Consider the following 24,370-nt stretch of genomic DNA (forward strand, 5'->3'; position numbering starts at 1 on the left):
CCGTTGTCGTACCCTCACCTGGACCTTAAACCGTCCACCTCCCCTAACCCTAACTTTAGCCTGAACCCGGACCATAACCCTTCACCGAAGCCTTCCCCTTACCCATCCCCAAATGCTAACCCGTACGCTGACACTAACCCGTGCCCTCACACGTACTCTCATCCTAAACTGTTGATGTACCCTCACCTGGAACCTAAACCGTCCCCGTCCCCTAACCCTAACCCTAGCCCGAACCCTAACCCTAACCCATCCCCGAAGCCTTACCCTCACCCGTTCACTAATGGTAACCCATACGCTGACACTAACCCGTGCCCTCACACGTACGCTCACCCTAAACCGTTCTCCTACCCTCAACTGGACCCTAAACCGTCCCCGTCCCCTAACCCTAACCCTAGTCCGAACCCTAATCCTAACCCTTCCCCGAAGCCTTACCCTCACCCGTCCCCTAATGCTAAACCGTACGCTGACACTAACCAGTGCCCTCACACGTACGCTCACCCTAAACCGTTGTCGTACCCTCACCTGGACCCTAAACCGTCCCCGTCCCCTAACCCTAACCCTAGCCCGAACCCGAACTCTAACCCTTCCCCGAAGCCTTCACCTCACCCGTCCCCTAATGCTAACCCGTACGCTGACACTAACCCGTGCCCTCACACGTACGCTCACCCTAAACTGTTGTCGTACCCTCATCTGGACCCTAAACCGTCCCCGTCCCCTAACCCTAACCCTAGCCCGAATCCTAACCCTAACCTTCCCCGAAGCCTTCCACTCACCCGTCCCGTGATGCTAACCCGTACGCTGACACTAACCCGTGCCCTCACACGTACGCTCACCCTAAACCGCTGTTGTACACTCACCTGGACGCTAAACCGTTCCCGTCCCCTAACCCTAACCCTAGCCTGAACCCTAACCCTTACCCTTCCCCGAAGCCTTCCCCTCACCTGTCCCCTAATGCTAAACCGTACGCTGACACTAACCCGTGCCCTCACACCTACGCTCACCCTAAACCACTGTCCACCCTCACCTGGACCCTAAACTGTCCCCGTCCCCTAACCCTAACACTATCCCGAACCCTAACCCTAACCCTTCCCCAAAGCCTTCCCGTCATCCGTCCCCTAATGCTAACCCGTACGCTGACACTAACCCGTGCCCTCACACGTACGCTCACCCTAAACCGTTCTCGTATCCTCACCTGGACGCTAAACCGTCCCCGTCCCCTAACCCAAACCCTAGCCCGAAGCCTAACCCTAACCCTTCCCCGAAGCCTTCCACTCACCCGTCCCGTGATGCTAACCCGTACGCTGACACTAACCCGTGCCCTCACACGTACGCTCACCCTAAACTGCTGTCGTACACTCACCTGGACGCTAAACCGTACCCGTCCCCTAATCCTAACCCTAGCCTGAACCCTAACCCTTACCCTTCCCCGAAGCCTTCCTCTCACCTGTCCCCTAATGCTAGCCCGTATGCTGACACTAACCCGTCCCTTCACACCTACGCTCACCCTAAACCATTGTCCACCCTCACCTGGACCCTAAACCGTCCCCGTCCCCTAACCCTAACACTATCCCGGACCCTAACCCTAACCCTTCCCCAAAGCCTTCCCGTCATCCGTCCCCTAATGCTAATCCGTACGCTGACACTAACCCGTGCCCTCACGCGTACGCTCACCCTAAACCGTTGTCGTATCCTCACCTGGACGGTAAACCGTCCCCGTCCCCTAACCCTAACCCTAGCCCGAACCCTAACCCTAAACCTTTCCCGAAGCCTTACCCTCTCCCGTCCCCTAATGCTAACCCGTACGCTGACACTAACCCGTGCCCTTACACTTACACTCAACCTAAACCGTTGTTGTACCCTCACCTGGACCATAAACCATCCCCGTCCCCTAACCCAACCCTAGCCCGAACCCTAACCCTAACCCTTCCCCAAAGCATTACCCTCACCCGTCCCCTAATGCTAACCCGTACGCTGACACTAACCCGTGCCCTCACACGTACGCTCACCCTAAACTGTTCTCGTACATTCACCTGGACCCTAAACCGTCCCCGTCCCCTAACCCTAGCCCGAAACCTAACCCTAACCCTTCCGCGAAGCCTTACCCTCACCCGTCCCCTAATGCTAACACGTACGCTGACACTAACCCGTGCCCTCACACGTACGCTCACCATAAACCATTGTCGTACCCTCACCTGGACTCTAAACCGTCCCCTAACCCTAACCCTAACCCTAACCCGAACCCTAACCCTTCCCCAAAGCCTTCCCCTCACCCGTCCACTAATGCTAAACCGTATGCTGACACTAACCCGTGCCCTCACACGTACGCTCACCCTAAACCGTTGTCCTACCCTCACCTGGACCCTAAACCGTCCCCATCCCCTAACCCAAACCCTAGCCCGAAGCCTAACCCTAACCCTTCCCCGAAGCGCTCCACTCACCCGTCCTCTGATGCTTACCCGTACGCTGACACTAACCCGTGCCCTCACACGTACGCTCACCCTAAACCTTTGTCGTACACTCACCTGGACGCTAAACCGTTCCCGTCCCCTAACCCTAATCCTAGCCCGAACCCTAAACCTTACCCTTCCCCAAAGCCTTCCCCTCACCTGTCCCCTAATGCTAACCCGTACGCTGACACTAACCCTTACCCTCACACCTACGCTCACCCTAAACTGTTGTCGTATCCTCACCTGGACGCTAAACCGTCCCCGTCACCTAACCCTAACCCTAGCCCGAACCCTAACCCTAAACCTTTCCCGAAGCCTTACCCTCACCCGTCCCCTAATGCTAACCCGTACGCTGACACTAACCCGTGCCCTCACACTTACACTCACCGTAAACCGTTGTCGTACCCTCACCTGGACCATAAACCATCCCCGTCCCCTAACCCAACCCTAGCCCGAACCGTAACCCTAACCCTTCCCCGAAGCCTTACCCTCACCCGTCCCCTAATGCTAACCCGTGCGCTGACACTAACCCGTGCCCTCACACCTATGCTCACCCTAAATCGTTGTCGTACTTTGACCTGGACCCTAAACAGTCCCCGTCCCCTAACCCTAACCCTAGCCCGAACCCTAACCCTAACCCTTCCCCGAAGCCTTACCCTCACCCGTCCCCTAATGCTAACCCGTACGCAGACACTAACCCGTGCCCTCACACGTACTCTCACCCTAAACTGTTGTCCTACCCTCACCTGGACCCTAAACCGTCCCCGACCCTAAGCCTAACCCTACCCCGAACCCTAACCCTAAACTTTCCCCGAAGCCTTACCCTTACCCGTCCCCTAATGCTAACCCGTACGCTGACACTAACCTGTGCCCTCACACGTACGTTCACCCTAAACCGTTGACGTACCCTAAACTGTACCCTAAACTGTCCCCATCACCATCCCCTCACCCTAAAACTAATCCTATCTCTAACCCTTACCCGAAGCCTTACACTAACCCGTCCCCTAATCCTAACCCGTACGCTAACCCTAACATGTACCCTCACACGTACGCTCACCCTAAAACATTGTCGTACCCTAACTTGTACCCTAAGCCATCGCCGTCCACAAACCCAAACCCTAACCTTAACCCTGACCCTTACCAGAAGCCTTACCCTAACCCGTTCCCTAATCCTAACCCATACACTAATATTAACCCATACCCTAAAACGTACGCTCATCCTAAAACTTTGTCGTACCCTAACCTGTACCCTTAACCGTCCCCATCCCCTAAACCTAACCCTAATACTAACCCTAACCCTTACCCAAAGCCTTACCCTAAACCGTCCCCTAATGCTAACCGGTACGCTAACACTAAACCATACCCTAAACGTACGCTCACCCTAAACCGTTATCATACACTAACGTGTACCCTAAGCCATCCCCGTCACCTAAACCTAACCCTATCCCTAACCCTAACCCTTACCCGAAGCCTTACAGTAACCCGTCCCCTAATCCTAACCCGTACACTAACACTAACCCGTACCCTGACATGTACGCTCTCCTTAACCGTTGTCGTATGCTAAACTGTACCCTAACCCGTCCCCTAATCCTTACCCGTACGCTAACACTAACGCGTATCCTAGCACGTATGCTCACCCTAAACAGTTGTCGTACCCTATCCTGTACCCTAAACCGTCCCCATCCCCTGACCCTATCCCTAACCCTAACCCTTACCCGAAGCCTTACCCTAACCACTCCCCTAATCCTAAGCAGTACGCTAACACTAACACGTACCCTAACACGTATGCTCAACCTAAACCGTTTTTGTACCCTATCCTGTACCCTAAACCGTCCCCTTCCCCAACCTTAACCCAAATCTTAACCCTAACCCTTACCCGAAGCCTTACCCTAACCAGTCCCCTAATCCTAAGCCGTACGCTAACACTAAACCGTACCCTAACACGTACGCTCACACTAAACCGTGTTCGTACCCTAAACTGTACCCTAAAACATCCCTGTCCCCTAACCCTAACCCTAACACTAAACCTAACACTTACGCGAAGCCTTACACTATCCCGTCCCCTAATCCTAACCCGTATGCTAACATTAGCCCGTACCCTACATGTACGGTCACCCTAATACGTAGCCGTACCCTAACCTGTATACTAAACCTTCCCCGACCCCTAAACCTAACCCTAACCCTAACACTTACCCGAAGCCTTAACCTAACCCATTGTCTAATCCTTACCCGTACGCTAACACTAACAAGTACCCTAACACGTACGCTCACCCTAAACCGTTGTCGTACCCTAACCTGTACCCTAAATCGTCCCCGTCCCCTAAACCTAACACTAATCCTAACCCTTATCCGAAGCCTTACTTTAACCCATCCCCTAATCCTATCCGTACACTAAACTAACCTGTACCCTAACACGTACACTCACCCTAAACAGTTGTCGTACCCTAACCTATAATCTAAACCGTCCCCGTCCCCTAACTCTAACCCTAACACTAACCCTAACCCTTACCCCAAGTCTTACCCTAACCCTTCCCCTAATCCTAACACATACACTAACACTAAACCGTACCCTAACACGTACGCTCACCCTAATCCTTTGTCATACAGTAACCTGTACCCTAAACCGTCCCCATCCCATAACCCAAACCCTAAACTTAACCCTAACCCTAATGCTTACCCGAAGCCTTACACTACCCGTCCCCTAATCCTAACCCATACGCTAACTCTAACCTGTGCCCTCACACGTACGCTCACCCTAAACTGTTGTCGTACCCTAACCTGTCCCCAAACCGTCCCCATGCCCTAACCCTAACCCTTACCCTTACCCGAAGCCTTACCCTAACCTGTCCCCTAATCCTAACCCTTATGCTGACTACCCTGTACCCTAACACGTAAGCTCACCCTAATTCGTTTTCGTACCCTAACCTGTACACTAAACCGTTCCCGACCCCTAATCCTAATCCTAACCCTAACCCTAAACCGTCCCCGTCCCCTAACCGTAACCCAAAACCTAACAATTACCTGAAGACTCATCCTAACCCGTCCCATAATCCTAAACCGTGCACTAGCACTTACCCATACCCTATCACGTACGCTCACATAAAACGTTGTCGTACCCTAACCTGTACCCTAAAGCATCCCCGTCCCAAAACCCTAAACCTAACGCTTACCCGAAGCGTTACCATAATCCATCCCCTAATCCTACCCGTACCCTAACACTAACCCGTACCCTAAAGCATCCCCGTCCCCAAACCGTAACCCTAACGTTTACCCGAAGCATTACCATAACCCGTCCCCTAATCCTACCCGTACTCTAACACTAACATGTACCCTAACACGTATGCTCACCCTAAATCTTTTTCGTACCCTAACCTGTACCCTAAACTCTCCCTGTCCCAGTCCCCTAACCCTAACCCTAAACCATACCCGAAGCCTTACCCGAACCCGTCCCCTAATGCTAACCCATACGCTAACACTAACCGGTAACATAACACTTATGCTCACCCTAAACAGTTGTGGTACCCTAACCTGTAACCTAAACCATTCCTGTCCCCTAACCCTAACCCTTACCCGAAGCCTTACCCTAACCCGTCACCTAACACTAACCCGTACGCTAACACTAACCCGTACCCTAAAACGTACGCTCACACTGAAACATTGTCGTACCCTAACCAGTACCCTAAACCGTCCCCTAACCCTAAACTTAACCTTAAACCATACCCAAAGCCTTACCCTAACCTGTCCCCTAATCCTAACCCATATTCTATCACTACACCGTACCCTAACACGTACACTCAACCTAAACCATTGTCGTACCCTAACCTGTAACATAAACCGTCCCCATCCCCTTACCCTATCCCTAACACTAAACCTGAACCGAAGCCTTACTCTAACCCGTCCCCTAATCCTAACCAGTTTGCTAACACTAACCCATACACTGACACGTACGCTCACCTTAAACCGTTGTCGTACTCTAACGTGTACCCTAAACCATCCCCGTCCCCTAACCCTAACCATAACCTTTACCTTTACTTGAAGCCTTACACTTACCTGTCCCCTAATTCTAACCCGTACGCTAACACTAACCCGTACCCTAACACGTACGCTCTCTCTAAACCATTGTCGTACCCTAACCTGTACCCTAAGCCATCCCCGTCCCCAAACCCTAACCCTAACCCTGACCCTTACCTGAAGCCTTACACTAACCCGTCCCCTAATTCTAACCCGTACGCTAACACTAACCCGTGCCCTCACACGTACGCCCACCCTAAACCGTTGTCATACCCTAAACTGTACCCTAAACCATCCCCGTTCCCTAACTCTAACCCTATCCCTAAACCTAACCCTATCCCAAAGCCTTAACCTATCCCGTCCCCTAATCCTAACCCGTACACTAACTCTAACCTGTACCGTAACACGTACACTAACACTAAACTGTTGTCGTACTCTAACCTCTTGGTATGGACACCAAGAGGCTAAAGCCGTGGAGTGTTGGGTGGGAGGAGTTGGGATTTGGGATTGACATGTATACATTTATATCTATAAAATAGATAACCAATAAGAACCTGCTGTATAAAAAAGTAAATAAAATTTAAAAATTAAAAAAATAAATAAAATTTAAAGAAACAGAAAAAAGTTATTCCCTTCACATACATGTATTTATAGGAATGAATTATTTCCATGCTTATATCTATAAATACAAAAAAGAGGAATAAAATCTATCTTGAACCAAAAACGAAAAAAAAAAAAGAACCCACCAGTAATACAGAGGAAAACCCTATCAGGGTACTTGTTCCAGTGGTTAAACAATGCTGAAGTTGGTCAGAGGTAGTGAATCATCTCCCATGCAGCCAGCAGCCCCCCACCCAGCAAGGAGCATCCTCATTGCAAAGCTGGGGGACCGTACTGAGACATCTGTGAGTAAACGTGAGCTGAGCCCCAGGCCAGCTGCTGATGAACTGTTCCCACCCTTCCCAGGTAAAACACCTGAATATGTTCAAGGACTTGAAAGCCTAGAGGAAGGGCCGTGGAGCCACACCAGTGACAGCATTCCTGCCGACTTGGTGCCTGCAGGCCAGCCAGGATTGTCCTGGCCCCCGGTGCTCTTCTGGAAGCTTTCCATTTCCCTGCCTGAGATACCCCTCCTGTCCAGACCCCCACTGCTTATTTCCTTCCTCACCTCTGCCCAGGGAGAAATTCCAGTGGCAGTTACGGATGACACATCCTCTTCTTTAGCAGGTGGCAGCTTGGCAACTCCTGCAGAGAGTCCAGCAGAACCCCACTCACACTGGGTCACCTACAAAGGCGTAGCCCCTCACTCCCACCCACCAGCCCAGCCCCACCACTGCTGACAGTGCAGAGAATATGGCGTCAGGCACAGCTGCAGGAGCTCTTGCTGCCTGGAGCGGTGTTTATATTGCCCTCAACCCAGGCACACGTGGGGAGGGCTGGCCCGCACGGTCAGGCTGCCCAGGTCAGCCAATCCTCACCCCTCAGGGGTTCACAGTTGCAGAAAATGGACCTTGCTGAACCGGCCAGGTCCCAGGAAGAGGTGTGGGCTCCTGAGAGTCAGGATACACAAGGGCTGCAGCTCTGGCTTGTTTTCTAATCATTTTATCTGGCCCATGAGTGGGAGACAACTTCAAGAAGACCCTCTCCTAATGAGGAACCCAGGAGTCAAGGAGAGGAGGGGTGGTGGGTGGAGACAGAGGCCTGGTGTCCCAGCAGCACTGGAAATCTCTGGAAGGCCAGGTGGAGGGTGGCCGCACAGAGTGATGCCCAGAGTCACAGACCTGTCAGAGCTGCTGTTTGTTAGTTCAAGTCCTGCTCTGAGGTGCTCTGTGTCACCTCTGAGTGACAGGTGAGCTGGAGGTTCTCTGCATTCAGGGCTATGTGCACGGTTCCTGTGTGCCCAGCCCTGCCAGGGTACATGCCCTGGGGAGCTCTGTATCATGGGAGGGCTCTGACCATGAGAGCCTCATGGGCTGCTGGCGACCTGCCCAGGTGAGCTCCATATCCTGGGAGTGGCGTGACCACGAGAGCCCAGTTGGCTGCTGGGGACCTAAGAAGATGAGCTCCATATCCTGGGATTGGCCTGACCATGAGAGCCCTGTGGGCTGCTGGGGACCTGGTAAAGTATGTCAGGACAGTTAGTGAAGCCACCAAGGATATACATCCAGTTGTTCCTAATTCCTACACCCTGCTGGTCATTCTACCATCCACCAGGACATGGTATTCTGTATTAGACTTCAATGATGCCTTCTTCTGTATTCCATTAGTCCCAGAGTCACAAGAAATTTTGGCTTGTGAGTGGCAGGACTCAACATACAACAGAAACAATAGTGCTCGGCCGTCCTGCCACAAGGGTTCAAAAATTTCCACACCATCTTTGGGGAAACGTTAGCTAAACACCTAAAAGTTCTACCTCTGCAAACGGGAACCCTCCTTCAATATGCAGACGACATTCTGATCGCCAACCCTACTAAGGAGGCCTCTGAACTACCTAGCCAATAAAGGATAGAGGGTGTCAAAGCAAAAGGCTCAAATATCACAGACTAAGGTGACCTACCTGGGCTTCATTTTCACAGAAGGTCGGAGAAGCCCATCTCAGGAAAGGGAAAAAGCCCATTTGCAGCCTTACCCCTTCTAAAACTTGAAGACAGCTTAGGGGTTCCTGGGGAGGCCGGAGATTGCTGCATCTGGATCCCTAACTACAGTCTAATAGCTGGGCCTCTATATGAAACACTGAAAGGAAAAGATGATGATCCTTTTGAATAGAATCCAGAAGCGGCCTTTCAAGAATACAAAGAGCAGTCAATTCAGACCCTTGCCCTGGAACTCCCTAATTTAGCTAAACCCTTTGAACTTTACATCCGCATAGAATGTGAATCGCCCTTGGAGTATTAGTGCAAAAACTGGGACCACTTGAAATGGAACAACGCAAGAATACCCTCCAGGTAGGACAAACTACGGTCACCAATGGCTTGGCCTGCCGCCCCATCCAGCCAGGGTACTGGGGGTATCTAAGAACCTGGAAATCAGCAGCCCGCAAATCCAGCTCCCTCCTAAGGGAAAAGGACCCCACGTGGTGATCCTAACCACCCACTATACCCTGAAGTTGCAGGGGTCGCTCCGTGGGCACGCTGACCTCGAGTGTGGATGCCCTCCAACTCCAACCTCCAGAGAGACAACCGGGGGCAACGGGCCCCCATGACGACTCGTGTGACCATCACATGACCTGGAGCTTCTCTCAGAAAACAACAAGTCTGTGCCCCAAAAGAGCAGACTACTGCATGCAGGACTTACTGCACCCAGAGTGGAGCTAATAAGCTTGGCAGGGGAACCGTATATCATGCTGTCACCATAGAAAAGCCTACAGACACTGTGGTGATGGTGGCCAATGAGACCGGCTGGACTCCTGGCTACTTCAAAACGTCATTGACTCAGTGGCCATCATGGTCCTGGATCACCACCGGGCCTGGACTGTCTGGGAGTTGAGTGGGCAGGGCTCTGACATCTGGTGCTGTTTGTACGTTAATTTAGGGGTCCAATTGAAGAAAGCAAAGACTACTGGTCAGAGCATCTAGGCTGGCAGAAACTGTCAGCCTAAGGTGGCCAAACAAATGTGGGTTGGGTTAAAACCTGCCCCCCAGCGTCTCTGCGCATCTCTTTCTTGCACCCTTAAAGGTCATTAGAATCTATAACACTTCCAATGCTGGCGCTCAGGCGGACGAGCAGTGAGGCAGGAGGCCTGGGGACAATCAACCTCACCTGGAGGCTGCTGGGGAGAAGTTCTGTCTGCCCCTCCCCACGAGTATGAGGACTCCCAACTCAGCACGAAGCAGTTACAGAAGAGGGGTCTGCACCCACAGCGCCCCAAGAATGAGGAATGGGACAAAAGGCAGAGGAGGGGTTTGTTACCGCCAAAGCCCATGAAAAATTCCTGGGAGATAAAAATAGAATCTGGGCAATAAACTAAAGTCTAACCCTTTTTTCCTCTGTGCTTTGTCTAATTTCACGTGCTTCTAGGGTTCCGCACACAGAGGTCCCACACCCGGCACTTCAGACCCGATTTCCTAATGCAGAATGGCTGGGTCGACATTTCAGCTCCCAGGGCCCTATGCAGACTCCGCGACATAGAGCCTGAGCTGCAGCCAACCAGCCCCTTGAGTGCTCCGCCCCTTCCTCCTGCTGATGCTGCTGGGATCCCTACACAGCAGCCCAGCCCACAGCCCGCGGGGTAGTGCATGCTCTCATCTCTCAATTCTCTGAAGAAAATATAAAGTTTCCCTTGCTGCTGGACCAAACTCAGTCTCAATCTGCTGGCTCCAATGACACTGGGCAAGGGGAGCCTTGTTGCGGTCCACTCTGGTGGATCAGTAAAAGAAATTGACAACATTGTAACTTCAATGAACAGATGTGTGAGCAAAACTGTAATTAACATATTGCAGTGTATAAGCCTCGGGTAAAATAGGATGTCTCTAACACTTCCATTGGATTTTCCCATCACTTTATATGGAGCACAGGGGCATGGCAATTCACCCGTTCCTTAACGCTAACCCTCACCCTAACCCGAACTCTTAACCTAACCCTTACACTACACGGTACCCTAATCCTAACCCATACAATAACAATAACGCATAACCTAACACGTACCCTAACACTAACCCGTTGTCATACACTAAACTGAACACTGAAACGTACCCATTCCCTAACCGTAACCCTAACTCTAACCTAAAACATAATCCTAAACCTAAACCTAATCCTAACCCGTACACTAACACTAACGCATATCCTAAAACGTACTCTCCCCTAAACCGTTGTCGAACCCTAATCTGTACACTAAACCATACCAGATACCTAAACCTAATCCTAAGCCTAACCCTAACCCTTACCCGAAGCCTTACCCTAACCCTGACCCTAATCCTAATCCGTACACTAACACAAACCCATACACTAACATGTACGCTAAACGTAAAACGATATCGTACCCTAATCTGTACCCTAAACCGTACCCATTCCCTAACCCTAACACTAACACTAACCCTTAACTGAAGCCGTATTTTTACATGACCCCTAATCCTAAACAATACATTAAAAATAACCCATACACTAACACGTACGCTAACTCTAAACCGTTAACTTACCCTAACCTGTAAACTAAACCATCTCCGTTCCCTAACCTTAACACTAAACCTAACCCTAAACCTAAACCTAACCCTAACCCGAAGCCATAACCTAACCCGTCTCCTAATCTTAACCCGTATGCTAACACTAACCCATACCCTAACACGTACGCTAACCCTAAACCGTTGTCGTATCCTAACCTGTACCCTAAACAGTCCCCATCCCCAACCCTAACCCTATCCCTAACCCTAAACCTCACCCTTACCCGAAGCCTTACCCTAACCAGTGCCCTATTCCTAACACGTAAGCTAACACTATCCCATACCCTAAAATGTACACTAACCCTAAACCATTGTTGTACCCTAACCTGTACCCTAAACAGTCCCTGTCCCAGTCCCCTAACCATAAACCTAACTCTAACACTTACCCGAAGCCTTACACTAACCCGTCCCCTAATCCTAACCCATACGCAAACACGAACTCGTACCCTAACATGTATGCTAACACTAAACCGTTGTCACACCCTAATCTGTACCCTAAACCGTGCCAGTCCCCTAACCCGAACCCTAACACTAACCCTTACACGAAGCCTTACCTTAACACATTCCCTATTCCTAACACGTACGCTAACACTAACCTGTACCCTAACACGTACACTCAACATAAACAGTTGTCGTATCCTTACCTGTACACTAAACGGTCCCCATCCCCTAACCCTAAGCCTAGCCCTAACCCTAACCCTAAACTTTACCCGAACCTTACCCTAAACCGTCCACTAATCCTAACCGTACGCTATCACTAACCCGTACCCTAACACGTACACTAACCCTAAACCGTTGTTGTACCCTAAACTGTCACCATCCCCTAACCCTAAACCTAACACTTACCCGAAGGCTTACCCTAACCCATCCCCTAATCCTAACTGTAAACTAACAATAACCCATACCGTAACACGTACACTAATCCTAAACCGTTCTGGTACCATAACATGTACCCTAAACCGTCACTGTCCCCTAACCCTAACCCTAAACCTAAGCCGAACACATACACTAACACGTCCAATAATGCTAAACCGTACGCTACCACTCATCCGTACCATAACACGTTCGCTCACCCTAAACAATTGTCGTACCCTAATCTGTACCCTAAACCGTCCCCATCCCAGTCCCCTAACTGTAACACAAACCCTTACCCAAAGCATTACACTAACCCGTCCCTAACCCTAACCCATTCGCTAACACTAACCCATACCCTAACACGTACACTAAACCAAAACCTTTGTGGTACACTAACCTGTACCCTAAACTGTACCCATCTATGTCCACTAACCCGAACCCTAAACCTAACTCTATCCCTTACCCGAAACCTTATCCTAATCCCTCCACCAATCCTAACCCATACACTAACACTAACCCGTACCCTAACACGTACGCTCAGCTTAAACCGTTGTCACTCCCTAAACTCTACACTAAACCGTCCGTTAATCCTAACCTGTACGCTAACACTAAGCCATACCCTAACACGTACGCTCAACCTAAACCGTTGTCGTACCCTAACCTATACCCTAAACTGTCCCCCTCCCCTAACCCTAACGCTAACCCTAACCTAACCCTTACCAGAAGCTTTACTCTAACCCATCCCCTATCCTAACCCATACACTAACACTAACCTGTACCCTAACACGTACGCAGAGCCTAAACCATGCTCATACCCTAACCTGTACCCTAAACCGTCCGAATCCCCAAAACCTAACCCTAAGTCTTAACATAAAACTTACCCAAAGCCTTACCCTAATCCGTCCCCTAATCCTAACCCGTACGCTAACACTAACATGTAATCTAACACATACGCTCACACTAATCCATTGTCGTACCCTAACCGGTACCCTAAAATGTCCCCGTTCCCTAACACTAATCCTAACCCTAACATTTACCCGAAGCCTTACACTAACCCATCCCCTAATCCTAACCCATACGCTAATAGTAAGCTGTACCCTAACACGTACACTCACCCTAAACAGTTGTCGTACACTGACCTGTACCCTAAACCGTCCCCGTCCCCTAACCCTAACCCTAACCCCTAACTCTAACCCTAACCCATACACGAAGCCTTACACTAACCCGTCCCCTAATCCTAACCCATACGCTAACACTAAACCATACCCTATCACGTACGCTCACACTAAACCCTTGTCATACTCTAACCTGTACCCTAAACCGTCCCCGAAACCTAACACATACCCTAACCCTAACCCTTAACCGAAGCCTTACCCTAACCCGTCCCGTAAACCTAAACCGTACACTAACACTAACCATTACCCTAACACATATGTTAACCCTAAACGTTGTCGTACCCTAATGTGTACCCTAAAATGTCCCCATTCCCTAACCTTAAACCTAAACCTAACCCTAAGCCTAACACTTAACCGAAGCCTTACACTAAATCGTCCCCTAATCCTAAAACGTACGCTAATTCTAACCCGTACACTAACACATACACTCAACCTAATCCATTGCCGTAACCTAACCTGTACCCTAAACCGTCCCCATCCACATCCCCGTCCCCTAACACTAACCCTAACGCTTAACCATAGCCTTACCCTAACCTGTCCCCTAATCCTAACCCGTACGCTAACACTAACCCATGCCCTCACACGTACGCTCACGCTAAACCGTTCTCATACCCTAACCTGTACTCTAAACCTTCCCCATCCACGAACCCTAACCCTTACCCTAACCCTTACACAAAGCCTTACCGTAACCCATCCCTTAATCCTAACCCGTACGCTAACACTAACCCGTGCCCTCACAAGTTCGCTCACCCTGAACCGTTGTCGTACCCTATCCTGTACCCTAAACCATCCCCGTCCCCTAACCCTAAACCTAACCCTAACCCTTACCCGAAGCCTTACACTACCCCGTCGCCTAATCCTAAACCGTACGCTAACACTCACCCATGCCCTCACATGTACGGTCACCCTAATCTGTTATCATACACTACCCTGTCCCCTTAACCGTCCCTGTCCCCTAACCCTAACCCTAACACTAACCCTAATCCTAACACCTACCCGAAGCATTACCCTAAACCGTCCCCTAATCATAACCCGTATGCTAACACTAACCCGTGCCCTCACAGGTACGTTCACCCTAAACCGTTGTCATAGCCTAACCTGTACCCTAAATCATCCCCGTCCCCTAACCCTACCCTTAATCCTAACCCTTACCCGAAGCCTTACCCTAACCCGTCCCCTAATCCTAACGCGTACGCTATGACTAAACCATGCCCTCACTCGTACGCTCACACTAAACCGTTGTCGTACCCTAACCTGTAACCTAAACCGTCCCCATCCCCATCCCCAACCCTAACCCTAACCTTAACCCTTACCCGAAGCCTTACCCTACCCGACACCTAATCCTAACCCGCATGCTAACACTAACACATGCCCTCACACGTATGCTCACACTAAACCGTTGTCATTCACTAACTTGTATGCTAAACCATCCCCGTCCCCTAACCCTAACCCTAACCCTAACCCTTACCCAAAGCCTTACCCTAACCCGTCCCCTAATCCTAACCCGTACGCTAACACTAAGCCGTGCCCTCACACGTATGCTCACCCTAAACCGTTGTCGAAACCTAACCTGTACCCTAAAACGTCCCCATCCCCATCCCCTAACCCTAACCCTAACACTAACCCTTCCCCGAAGCCTTACCCTAACCCATCCCCTAATCCTAAACCGTACGCTAACACTAAACCATGCCCTTCCACGTACACTTACCCTAAACCGTTGTCATACCCTAACCTGTACCCTAAACCATCCCCGTCCCCAACTCTAACCCTAACACTAACCCTAACCCTATCCCTTACCCAAAGCCTTACCCTAACCCATCCCCTAATCCTAACCTGTACCCTAACATTAACTCTTGCCCTCACACGTACGCTCACCTTAAAACGTTGTCATACCCTAACCTGTACCCTAAACGGTCCCCGTCCCAGTCCCTTAAACCTAACATTAACACTAACCCTAACTCTTACCCAAAGCCTTACCTAAACCCATCCCCTAATCCTAACCCGTATGCTAACACTAACCCGTACCCTCACACGTATGCTCACCCTAAAACGTTGTCATACCCTAACCTGTACACTAAACCGTCCCAGTCCCCTAACACTAACCCTAACCCTAACCCTTACCCGAAGTCTTGCCCTAACCAGTACCCTAATCCTAACTTGTACGCTAACACTAACCCATGCCCTCACACGTATGCTCACCCTAAACTGCTGTCATACTCTAACCTGTACCCTAAACCGTCCCCATTCCCATCCACTAACCATAACCCTAAACCTTACCCGAAGCCTTACCCTAACCCATCCCCTAATCCTAAACTGTACGCTAACACTAAATCGTGCCCTCCCACGTACGCTCACCCTAAACCGTTGTCATACCCTAACCTGTACCCTAAACCATCCCCGTCACCAACTCTAACCCTAACACTAACCCTAACCCTATCCCTTCCCCGAAGCCTTAACCTAACCCGTCCCCTAATCCTAACCCGTACGCTAACACTCACCCATGCCCTCCCATGTACGCTCACCCTAAACCGTTGTCGTACCCTAAACTGTACCCTAAACCGTCCCCGTCCCCCACCCTAAGCCGAAGCCTAACCCTAACCCTTACAAGAAGCCTTACATTAACCCGTCCCCTAATCCTAACCCATACGCTAACACTAACCCGTGCCCTCACACGTACGCTCACCCTAAACCGTTGTCGTAACCTAACCTGTACCTTAAAGCGTCCCCGTCCCCATCCCCTAACCCTAACCCTAACCCTAATGCTAACACTTACCCGAAGCCTTACCCTAACCTGTCCCTTAATCCTAATCCGTACGCTAACACTAACTCTTGCCCTAACACGTACGCTCTCCCTAAACTGTTGTCATACCCTAACCTGTACCCTAAACCGTCCCCGTCCCCTAACCCTAACCTTAACCGTAACGCTTACCCGAAGTCTTACACTAAACTGTCCCCTAATCCTAACCTGTACGCTAACACTAACCCATGGACTCACAGGTACGCTCACCCTAAACCGTTGTCATACCCTAACCTGTACCCTAAACCATCCCCATCCCCTAACCCTACCCTTAATCCTAACCCTTTCCCGAAGCCTTACCCTAACCCGTCCCCTAATCCTAACGCGTACGCTATCATTAAACCGTGCCCACACACGTACGCTCACCGTAAACCATTGTCGTACCCCAAACTGTACCCTTAACCGTCCCCATCCCCAACCCTAACACTAACCCTAATCTTAACCCTTACCCGAAGCCTTACCCTACCCGACACCTAATCCTAACCCGTATGCTAACACTAACCCGTGCCTTCACACGTACGCTCACACTAAACCGTTGTCGTACACTAACCTGTACGCTAAAATATCCCCATCCCCTAACCCTAACCCTAACCCTAACCCTAACCCTAACCCTAACCCCCACCCGAAGCCTTACCCTAACCCGTCCCCTAATATTAAACCGTACGCTAACACTAACCATGCCCACCCATGTACAGTTACCCTAAACCGTTGTTGTACCCTAACCTGTACCCTACACCGTCCCCGTCCCCAACTGTAACCCTAACACTAACCCTAACACTAACCCTAACCCTATCCCTTACCCAAAGCCTTACCCTAACCTGTCCCTTAATCCTAACCCGTACGCTAACACTAACTCTTGCCCTCACACGTACGCTCACCATAAACCGTTGTCGTACCCTAACCCGTACCCTAAACTGTCCCAGTACCCTAACACTAACCTTAACACTAACCCTAACCCTTACCCACTGTCTTGCCCTAACCAGTACCCTAATCCTACCTGTACGCTAACACTAACCCGTGCCCTCCCACTTACGCTCACCCTAAACCGTTTTCGTACCCTAACCTGTACCCTATATCGTCCCCGTCTCATACCCTGACCATAACCCTAACCATAACCCCAACCCTTACCCGAAGCCTTACCCTAACCCGTCCCCTAATCCTAACCCTTACGCTAACACTAACCCGTGCCCTCACACGTACGCTCACCCTAAACCGTGGTTGTACCCTAACCTGTACCCTAAAACATCCTCGTCCCCTAACCCTAACCCTAACCCTCACCCTAACCCTAAACCTTACCCGAAGCCTTACCCTAACCCGCCTCTAATCCTAGGCCGTACGCTAACACTAACCCATGCCCTCATACGTACGCTCACCCTAAACCGTTGTCGTACCCTAAACTGTACCCTAAACCGTCCCCGTCCCCTAACCCTAACCCTAGCCCTAACAATTATCCGAAGCCTTACCCTAAACCTTCCCCTAATCCTAAACCGTACGCTAACATTAACCCGTGACTTCACAGGTACGCTCACCCTAAACCGTTGTCATACCTTATCTTGTACCCTAAACCATCCCCGTCCCCTAACCCTAACCATAACCCTAACACTAAACTTTACCCGAAGCCTTACCATAACCCGTCCCCTAATCCTAATGCGTACACTAACACTAAGCCAGGCCCTCACACATATGCTCACCCTTATCCGTTGTCGTACCCTAACCTGTACCCTAAACCGTCCCCGTCCCCAACACTAACCCTAACGCTAATCCTAACCCGTAACCTTACCCGTAGCCTTACCCGAACCCATCCCCTAATCCTAAACCGTAGGCTAACACTAACACGTGCCCTCACACATATGCTCACCCTAACCGTTGTCGTACCCTAACCTGTACCCTAGCCATCCCCATCCCCTAACCCTAACCCTAAACCTTACCCGAAGCCTTACACTAACCCGTCCCCTAATCCTAACCCGTGTGCTAAAACTCACCCGTGCCTTCACACGTATGCTCACCCTAAACCGTTGTCGTACACTAACCTGTGCCCTAAACCGTCCCCGTCCGCTTACCCTAACCCAAAACCTAACCATTACTCGAAGCCTTATCCTAACCCGTCCCCTAAGCCTAACCCGTATGCTAACATTGACCTGTGCCCTCACACGTACGCTCACCCTAAACCGTTGTCATACCCTAACCTGAACCCTAAATCGTCCCCGTCCCCTAACCCTAACCTTAACCCTAACCCTTACCCGAAGCCTTACCCTAACACGTCCCCTAATCCTACCCCATACGCTAACACTAACCCATGCCCTCACACGTACACTCACCCTAAACTGTTGTCGTACCCTAACCTGTACCTTAAACCGTCCCCGTCCCCATCCCCTAACCCTAACCCTTACACAAAGCCTTACCCTAACCCGTCCCCTAATCCTAACCCGTACGCTGACACTAACCCCTGCCCTCACACGTACGCTCACACTAAACCGTTGTCGTACCCTAACCTGTACCCTAAATCGTCCCCGTCCCCAATCCTAAATCTAACACTAACCCTAACCCTTACCCAAAGCCTAACCCTAACCCGTCCCCTAATCCTAACCTGAACGCTAACACTAACCCGTGCCCTCACACGTACGCTCACCCTAAACCGTTTTCGAACCCTAACATGTACCCTAAACGGTCCCCGTCCCCTAACTCTATCCCTAACCCTAACCCTTACTCAAAGCCTTACACTAACCCGTCCACTAATCCTAACCCGTACGCTAACACTAACCCATGCCCTCACACGTACATTCACAGTAAACTGTTGTCGTACCCTAACCTGTACCCTAAATGGTCCCCATCCCCAATCCTAACTCTAACACTAACCCTAACCCTAACCCTTACCCGAAGCCTTACCCTTACACGACCCCTAATCCTAACCCGTACGCTAACACTAACCGATGCCCTCACACGTACGCTCACCCTAAGCTGTTGTTGTACCCTAACCTGAACCCTAAACCATCCCCGTCCCCGTCCACGTCCCCTAACCCTAACCCTTACCCGAAGCCTTACACTAACCCGTCCCCTAATCCCAACCCATACGCTAAAACTAACCCGTCCCCTCATACGTACACTCACCCTAAACCATTGTCTTACCCTAAACTGTACCCTAAACTGTCCCCGTCCCCGTCCCCTAACCCTAACCCTAACCCTAACACTTACCCGCAGCCTTACCCTAACACGTCCCCTAATCCTACCTCATACGCTAACAGTAACACGTGCCCTCACACGTACGCTCACCCTAAACCGTTGTCGTACCCTAACCTGTACCTTAAACTGTCCCCGTCCCCGTCTCCTACCCTAACCCTAACCCTAACTCTAACCCTTACCCGAAGCCTTACCCTAACACGTCCCCAATCCTAACCCGTACGCTAACACATACCCGTGCCCTCACATGTACGCTCACCCTAAACAGTTTTTGTACCCTAACCTGTACCCTAAACCGTCCCCGTCCCCTAACTCTAACCCTAACCTAAATCCTAAACCTTACCCGAAGCCTTACCCTAACCCGTCCCCTAATCCTAACCCGTACGCTAACACTAATCCGTGCCCTCACACGTACGCTCACCCTAAACCGTTGTCGTACCCTAAACTGTACCCTAAAATGTCCCCGTCCCTAACCCTAACCCTAACCCTTACCCGAAGCCTTACATTAACCCGTCCCCTAATCCTAACCCATACGCTAAAACTAACCCGTGCCCTCACACGTACGCTCACCCTAAACCATTGTCGAACCCTAACCTGTACCCTAAACCATCCCCATTCCCTAACCCTAGCCCTAAGCCTAACCCTTACCCAAAACCTTACCCTAACACGTCCCCTAATCCTACCCCATACGCTAACACTAACCCGTGCCCCCACACATAAGCTCACCCTAAACCGTTGTTGTACCCAAACCTATACCCTAAACTGTCCCCGTCCCCGTCCCCTAATCCTAACCCTAACCATAACCCTAACCTTTACCTGAAGCCTTATCCTAAAGCGTCCCCTAATCCTAACCAGTAGGCTAACACTAACACGTGTCCTCACACGTACGCTCACCTTAAACCATTGTCATACCCTAACCTGTACCCTAAATGGACCCCATCCCCTAATCCTAATCCTAAACCTAACCCTAACCCTTACCCAAAGCCTTAACCTAAACCGTCCCCTCTCCCTAACACGTACGCTACACTAACCCGTGCCCTCACACGTAACTCACCCTAAACCGTTGTCATACCCTAACCTGTACCCTAAACCGTCCCCGTCCCCTAACATTAAACCTAAACCTAACCCTTACACGAAGGCTTACCCTAACCCGTCCCCTTATCCTAAACCGTACGCTAACCCTAAACCGTGCTCTCACAAGTACGCTCACCCTAAACAGTTGTCGTACCCTAACCTGTACCCTAAACCATCCCCGTCCCCTAACCATAACCCTAAACCTGACAGTTACCCGAAGCCTTACCCTAACCCTTCCCCTAATCCTAACCCGTATGCTAACACTAACCCATGCCCTCACACGTATTCTCACACTATACCGTTGTCGTACCCTATCCTGTACCCTAAACCGTCCCCGTCCCCTAACGCTAACTCTTACCCTAACCCTTACCGAAGTCTTACCCTAACACGTCCCCTAATCCTAACCCGTACGCTAACACTAACCCGTGCCCTCACACGTACGCTCACAGTAAACCGTTGTCGTACCCTAACCTGTACCATAAATGGTCCCCATTCCCAATCCTAACTCTAACACTAACCCTAACTCTAACCGTTACCTGAAGCCTTACCCTAACACGACCCCTATTCCTAACCCGTACGCTAACACTAACCGATGCCCTCACACGTACGCTCACCCTAAGCCGTTGTTGTACCCTAACCTGAACCCTAAACTATCCCCGTCCCCGTCCACGTCCCCTAACCCTAACCCTAACCCTTACCCGAAGCCTTACCCTAACCCGTCCACTAATCCTAACCCGTACGCTAAGACTAACCCGTGCCCTCACACGTACGCTCACCCTAAACCGTTGTCGTACCCTAACCTATACCCTAAATTGTCCCCGTGCCCAACCCTAACCCTAACCCTAACCCTTACCCGAAGCCTTACGCTACCCATCCCCTAATCCTAACCCGTACGCTAACAAAACTTGTGCCCTCACACGTATCCTCATCCTAAACCGTTGTCGTACTATAACCTGTACCCTAAACCATCCCCGTCCCCTAAACCTTACCCGAAACCTTACCCTAACCCGCCCCTAATCCTAACCCGTACGCTAACACTAACCCGTGCCCTCACACGTATGCTCACCCTAAACCGTTGTTGTACCCTAAACTTTACCCTAAACCGGCCCCGTCCCCTAAACCTAACCCTAACACTAACACTAACAATTACCCAAAGCCTTACCCTAAACTGTCCCCTAATCCTAAACCATACGCTAACACTAATCTGTGCTCCCACAGGTACGCTCACCCTAAACCATTGTCGTACCCTTACCTGTACCCTAAACACTCCCCGTACCCTAACCATAACCCTAACCTTAACCCTAACCCTTACCCGAAGCCTTACCCTAACCCGCCCCAAATCCTAACCCGTACGCTAACACTAACCTGTGCCCTCACAGGTACTCTCACCCTAAACCGTTGGCGTACCCTAAACTTTACCCTCAACCATCTCCGTCCCCTAACCCTAACCCTAACACTAACAATTACCCGAAGCCTAACCCTAAACAGTCCCCTAATCCTAACCCGTACGCGAACACTAATCTGTGCCCTCACAGGTACGCTCACCCTAAACCGTTGTCGTACCCTAACCTGTACTCTAAACTGTCCCTGTCCCCTAACCCTAACCCTAACACTAACCCTTACCCGAAGTGTTACCCTAACCCGTCCCCTAATCCTAACCCGTACGATAACAGTAACCCGTGCCCTCACATGTACGCTCACCCTAAACCGTTGTCATACCCTAACCTGTACCCTAAACCGTCCCCGTCCTCTAACCCTAACCCTAAACCTAACCCTGACCCTAACACTTACCTGAAGCCTTACCCTAACCCGTCCCCTAATCCTAAACCGTAGGCTAACACTAACACGTGCCCTCACATGTATGCTCACCCTAAACCGTTGTCGTACCCTAACCTGTACCATAAAACATCCCCATCCCCTAACTCTAACACTAACCCTTACCCGAAGCCTTACACTAATCCGTCCCCTAATCCTAACCCGTATGCTAAAACTCACCCATGCCTTCACACGTACGCTCACCCTAAACCGTTGTCGTACACTAACCTGTGCCCTAAACCGTCCCCGTCCGCTAACCCTAACCCTAACCTGTACCCTAAACCTTCCCCATCCCCTAACCCTAAACCTATCCCTAACCCTATCCCTAACCCTTACCCGAATCCTTACCCTAACCCGTCCCCTAATCCTAACCCGTACGCTAACACTAACCTGTGTCCTCACACGTACGCTTACCCTAAACCGTTGTCCTACCCTTACCTTTACCCTAAACCATCCCCGCCCCCTGACCCTAACCCTAACCCTAACCCTTACCTGAATCCTTACCCTAACCCGTCCCCTCATCCTAAACCGTAGGCTAACATTAACACGTGCTCTCACATGTATGCTCAACCTAAACCGTTGTCGTAACCTAACCTGAACCCTAAACCGTCCCCGTCCCCTAACCCTAACCCTAACCCTAACACTTACCCGAAGCCTTACCCTAACCCGTCCCCTAATCCTAACCCGTACGCTAACAGTTACCCGTGCCCTCACACGTACGCTCATCCTGAAACGTTGTCGTACCCTAAACTGTACCCTAAACCGTCCCCATCCCCTAACCCTAACCCTAACCCTTACCCGAAGCCTTACCCTAACCCGTCCCATAATCCTAACCCGTACACTAACACTAAACCGTGCCCTCCCACGTACGCTCACCCTAAACTGTTGTCATACCCTAACCTGTACCCTAAACCGTCCCCGTCCCTACTTCAACCCTAAGGCTAACCCTAAACCTAACCCTTACCCGAAGCTATACGCTACCCGTCCCCTAATCCTAACCCGTACGCTAACACTAACCCGTGCTCTCACACGTATGCTCACCCTAAACCGTTCTCGTACCATAACCTGTACCCTAAACCGTCCCCGTCCCCTCACCCCTACCCGAAACCTTACCCTAACCCGCCCCTAATACTAACCCGTACGCTAACACTAACCCGTGCCCTCACACGTACGCTCACCCTAAACCGTTGTCATACACTAAACTTTACCCTAAACCGTCCCCGTCCCCTAAACCTAACCCTAACACTAACAATTACCCGAAGCCTTACCCTAAACCGTCCCCTAATCCTAACCCGTACGCTAACACTAATCTGTGCTCTCACAGGTACGCTCACCCTAAACCATTGTCGTACCCTTACCTGTACCCTAAACACTCCCCGTACCCTAACCATAACCCTAACCCTAACAGTAACAATTACCCGAAGCCTTACGCTAAACCGTCCCCTAATCCTAACCCGTACGGTAACACTAAACTGTCTCCTACAGGTACGCTCACCCTAAACCGTTGTCGTACCGTAACCTGTACCTTAAACTGTCCCCGTACCCGTCCCCTAACCCTAACCCTAACCCGTACCCGAAACCTTACCCTAACCCGTCCCCAATCCTAACCCGTACGCTAACACTAACCCGTGCCCTCACATGTACGCTCACCCTAAACAGTTTTCGTACCCTAACCTGTACCCTAAACCGTCCCCGTCCCCTAACTCTAACCCTAACCCTAAACCTTAACCGAAGCCCTACCCTAACCAATCCCCTAATCCTAACCCGTACGCTAACAGTAACCCGTGCCCTCACACGTACGCTCACCCTAAACCGTTGTCGTACCCTAACCTGTACCCTAAACTGTCCTCATCCCCAACCCTA

The sequence above is a fragment of the Delphinus delphis genome, chromosome 10 (assembly GCF_949987515.2).
Source record: "Delphinus delphis chromosome 10, mDelDel1.2, whole genome shotgun sequence".
Lineage (NCBI taxonomy): Eukaryota > Metazoa > Chordata > Mammalia > Artiodactyla > Delphinidae > Delphinus > Delphinus delphis.